Raw genomic sequence first — 6,000 nt, 5'->3', positions numbered from 1 at the left:
CTGCATTGCAGATAGGCTGTGAGTCAACTATAAGGGCACTTAGAGACCACATACCTCTGCCAATGGAATAACAATAATTGTCAACACCATTATTGCCGCCATCAGAGAACAATAGTCAGAATTATTTTTTATTTTTCTTTATTACAATGCCACGAGCTACTGAGCTCATCAGTTTGGCCAGCTCTCTTATAGGGCTTTATGATGTCACAAGGCAAGTTTTAGTTTTCCCTTCATGATGCCAGAAGCTAGTGAGCTCCTCAGTGAAATCACTTACTGAGGTAATCATTTGGAACAAGACCTGCACACTTTCAGATCTTCATGTTTGGATGTTTGCTCTTTATATGATGTCACAAGGCAAGATTCAGTTTTTCTTTATCATGTCATGATCTCCTGACAGTGAAATCACTTGCTGAGGTAATCAGTTTGAATAAAGACCTGCACACTCACAGCTCTTCATGAGATATGTTTAGCCAGCCCTGATATCAAGGATGTCACAAAGTAAGATTATTAACCACTCATCAGTGAATTCACTCATATAGGTAATTGTCTGGAACATATTTTCTAGCTTTATGATGTCATAAGGCAATATTGTAAAGTCCTTATCCCCATGCCTTCTTCTTCACCAACCAGCTGCATGTCCTCCCTCACCACATACATAAACCTCCTCTTCTCCTCCTGCCTGGTGGCTCCATCCTCAGCATCCTTCTCCCCATGTACCCCAGATCCCTCCTCTGCACATGTCCAAACATCTGAGTATATCTCCACACTGTCCAGTCTGGGCTGTTCTTATTGTTAGCTTTACTGTCTCTAAACCCTACAATACAGCTGGTATGACCGAAAAATATCTGCAAGAGTGAAGGGGAAAATCTAGATTCTGACTCTCTGTGAGTAATCTGATAGAAAGTCCTTAATCCAAAGACGTAGAATGAGGTAGACCGAGGTTCAGCAGTTTCCTCGTGAGACCATGGGGGATGATGGTGTTGAATGCTGAACTGTAATCCACGAAGAGAAGACTTCTTGTACAGCTCATTATAAAGCCTTTGTCACATTTCTTTTCACTTTGTACAACTTTAGAAGTAAACAGGTTATTTATTTCAGCAACAACACAGCAGCATAAAGACAACATATCAAACAAATAAAAAAAACAAGATCAAATTTAACACCGTGTGCCTGAAAAGGGGGTGGGAAGAAGCAAAGCTTATAAATTACCCACCCCTCATACCCCATCCCAAAAGTCCAAGTCCAACATATAATTACACTTATGCTCACACTCCTATATATACAAATAAGCAAATTAAATACATACATCCACAAATGTATACATCTTTTTTTTTTTTTTTTTTAATTATGATTTTCTTTATATCCAGAAATTATTAATTTCTTATAATGTTTCTTAAAACAGACTAAAGAACTACATAATCTAATTTCCACAGGACATTTGTTCCAAATCTTCACCCCTTTAACTGAAACACAAAAACCCTTGACATTAGTACGTACGGGAGGCTTCTTAAAAACCATACATCCTCGTAAACTGTATTCAGATTTCCTGATCTTGAACAGGCTCTGGACATAAAGTGGCAAGGCCTGGTTATTAGCTTTGTACAAAGTTTGTATGGTGATATAATCCACTAAATCTCTAAATTTCAGTAAATTTAAAGTCATAAACAGAGAATGCGTTGGCTCAAGATAAGGTTTATTACAGATGATTCTGATGGCATGTTTTTGTAAAAGAAATACATGATTGGTATTTGATTTGTAAGTGTTACCCCAGAGTTCGATACAATATGTCATATATGGTACAATTAAAGAATGATATAATCTGAGTAGCCCATCCTGGGACAATATGTCTTTGACCCTGTACATGATAGCGATAGATTTTGACATTTTAAATTTTATATAATTTATATGAGGTTTCCAGCTGAGTTTATTGTCAATTATAACACCTAGAAATTTGTTCTCAGTTACTATCTGTATTTCCATATTGTTAATGGTTACACTTTTACATTTAGGCACAAGTTTATTTCCAAAAATCATACATTTGGTTTTCCCAAGATGAAGTGACAATTTATTAGCATCAAACCAAGCCTTAAATTTATCCAGTTCGTTTACCACCGTGTCCAGAAGCTGTTCAAGATTATCACCACTGCAAAATACAGTTGTGTCATCTGCAAAAAGAACACACCTCAGTACCCGTGACACATAACATATATCATTTATATATAAAATAAATAACAAAGGACCTAACACTGAACCCTGGGGCACCCCACACGTAATTTCCCGAAGTTCGGAATCAATGTTATTGTATTGAACATACTGATACCGACCATGTAAATAACTATTTATCCAGTCATATGCTAATCCTCTGATTCCATATTTCTGTAATTTAGTTAGCAATATTTCATGATTGACAGTGTCAAACGCTTTCTGTAAATCAAAAAAATACCTACTGTATATTGCTTGTTATCGACTGCAGTCGCTATATTTTCCACGAAATCCATCAATGCATGTGAAGTAGTCCTAGATTTTCTAAATCCATATTGTTCTTCACAGAGTATCTCATGCTTTAGTAAGTAATTATCCAGTCTTTTTACAAAAAATTTTTCTAGTATTTTAGAAAATTGGGGTAAAAGTGAGATAGGTCTGTAATTTGAAAAAGTGTGTTTGTCACCAGTTTTAAACAAAGGTATTACTTTGGCTATCTTCATCTGTGAAGGAAATTTACCAAAACTTAATGATATATTACAAATATAAGTGAAAGGTTTTACTATACAATCAATGATTTTTTTCAACAAAGCCATATCCAAATTATTGAAGTCCTTTGATTTCTTACTTTTAGAATTCTGCACCAGATCAATTATTTCTTTTTCATTTGTTCCACCAACAAACATTGACACAGATTTATTAAATGTTATCTTATTTTCAAAAGATTTAACGCTCAATGAATCAATATTACTGGCAAGATTTTTACCTACATTGACAAAATATTCATTAAAATGGTCAGCAATGGTCTCATTATCTTCTATCACAGTATTATTGGAAAGAAAAAAAGAAGGATAATCTCTACCATTTTTGTTCTTTTTTATTACTTCATTTAAAATATTCCATGTATTTTTTATATTATTCTTATTTTTAACAAGTAAGTCACTATAATATCTTTTCTTACTAAATCTCATAATATGAATTAATTTATTCTTATATATTTTATATTTACTTTCAGCTTCCTTTGATCTCGATTTTATAAATTGTTTATACAGTAAGTTCTTCTTTTTACATGCCCTCTGAAGACCCTTGGTTATCCATGGTTTATTGCTGTATCGGTTAGTATATATCTTGTTAACAAGAGGACAGTGTTTATCGTATAACTTAGAAATGATAGAAATAAAACCATCATAAGATTCATCAACATCATCAACATAAACATCATTCCAATTCTGGCATAATAAATCCACCCTTAAATTATCAACAGTTATTGGTGTGACATTTCTACTCAATCTATTACAATCCTTTTGAAACACTCGATCATGTGATGCAAAAAACAGTAAATACTGGCAGGTGATCACTAATATCATTTACCAGCAATCCCGCACTGACATTACCAGATATGACATTAGTTAAAATATTGTCAATAAGGGTTGTTGAATTCACAGTTATTCTACTTGGATGAATGATGGTCGGAAATACTCCCAAACAATATAAAGAATTTATAAATGAAGTGGTTTGTGGATGATTGTGAGGATTTAGAAAATCGATATTAAAATCACCACAGATAAATAAATGTGAATTCTTATTTATTTTGTTGTACATTCCCATAATTACTTCTTCAAAAGTATCAATATTTGCTCCGGGAGCTCTGTATAAACAACTAACAACCGTATTTTTGAATTTATGGATGTAATTTTAACCGTAACACATTCCATGATATTATCAACTGTGAATGACATATTGTGAACTAATTTACAGTTGTAATCAGACCTTACATATAATGCCACACCCCCGCCTCTTCTCTTCTGTCGATTTACCTGAAACAATTGATAACCTTCCAACTGTACAAGATCTTGATTGACATCAGTTAACCATGTTTCTGATATAGCGATCACTGAAAAACTTTTTCTAGATGTATCTAAACAATCATTTATCCTTGAAAAATTCTGAGAAAGACTTCTACTATTAAAATGTATTATTGAAAAATCTCCATCTTTAATTTTATAATCATTAAATTGTTCTTCTGTAAAATAATTACATTGTCGCTCGATATTGTCACTAAAAAAGGAATCTGGATCTGATTCAAGTTCAAAATGGCGAGAGGCAGGATGACTATAATTAAATGTTTCCAAACAGAGCTCCTTGGCAGAAATAAACTGATTATTAACCGTGTTCATTATATTATATACAGATTTTCCTCCATCATCACAATCAACCAGTACATTTCTTTATGTATTACTTCACAACTTACATCAGTTAAACTTACTAAGATCATGTTCATCTTTAATCCATAAGGTTTTAGCTTCTTCAGGTGTTCCATTTAATTTAATATAAACTTTACAGTTAAATGTCCATGTAGCCTGTATCTTGTTTTGTTTTCTTAAAAATCGTGCCTGTCTTGCTAAATCTGAATTTTTCTTGGTCAAGTATTCATTTATATATACATTCGTTCCTTTTAAATTCTTTGCTTGTTTTAGAATTGCAATCTTCTGTTTCCTGTTTGTAAGCCTCAATAATATGACTTTAGGTTGATTTTGACCTCTCCGCGGTAAAAGGTGACTACTATCGATATCATTAGGGTTTATTAGAATTCCTTTGTCCTTCAAAAGTGAAATCACCTGTTCCTCTACAGAGAGGTTGTCCATTTCAGAGGGCTCCTTTCCTGAAGCCACCGCTCTTGCATAACTTCGAGGCTTAATGTCCAAACCTGTAATGAGAAGGTCATTTGACCTAGTCTGTTGTTCAAGTTCTGCAATTCGATTTTCCATAAGTTTTAATGATTTGTCTTTCTTCTCCTTCTTCTCCTTGTACTCCTGTTTAGTTTCTTAATCTATCTGACTATCCCAATTTTGTAGAGTTATTATAGAGTAAAATCAGCTCTACTGTTGTCATCGACTGAACGGTCTCCCCCTAAAAAATGGCCCACCCTGCCTCCACTGTGCATGCTTCATTTTGGAGCTCAGCAGCTCCTGTGGATGGACTATCTTCACCCAAAGCGATCAAATGGATTAAAAGGATTATTAACCATCAGATGACAAGGTAAAACCTCTTAAATCATTCTAAAGTCAGTTTTAAGCAGAAACAAGGTGATAATCGGTGAACCACGGCTGATGACGCATCACAGTGAAGGCAGGGCTGACCGATTTTTAGGGAGGACCGTTCGGTCTGTGACGCCGTCTTGTCAATTCAAGTGGTTCTACTCCAATAAAAGTTGATTTTCCACTGTGTTGAGTTGATTTAGCCCTGTGGTAGAGTAAATTTAACTCTATTTGGACTGGGACTGAATGTTATCCCAGCAGAGTAAATTTTACTCAGCAAACTTTACTGTGTATTGGCAGCACACCCCATGTGACTGATTTAACCCTCAAGCAACCAAGTGGTGTCATTTATGACACCAGGTGCATATTTTTGTGCACAGTCTTTCTAATTTTAATTGGATAAAAGTTTCCTACCATGAATTTGTCAATCTATTTGTTCATATAATTTTGCAAGGATCAGCCGATCCGTGTGGCAAGTATAATCCAAACTTGTACGGGTCACTTATGACCCCAGGGAGATCTATGAGATTTTCGACATTATAGCTTCAGATGGTTTTGTAATTTGCCTGCTCTAATCATTATATTTTACTCTTTTACAGGGAAGCCAACAGACCTAGTATAGCATGACTTACAGCTGCACAAGCATTGAGACTGATTCTTGATGCCCAGAGTGAGGATGAAAAGGATGATGGACAAATGTATTAGAGAGTGAAATAAATATGAAGAATCCTAAAACAGTCATCTTTATAGAAGTATTCCA

Source organism: Thalassophryne amazonica, chromosome 10, assembly GCF_902500255.1.
Source record: "Thalassophryne amazonica chromosome 10, fThaAma1.1, whole genome shotgun sequence".
NCBI classification, from domain to species: domain Eukaryota; kingdom Metazoa; phylum Chordata; class Actinopteri; order Batrachoidiformes; family Batrachoididae; genus Thalassophryne; species Thalassophryne amazonica.
This window is presented reverse-complemented; position numbering follows the sequence as displayed.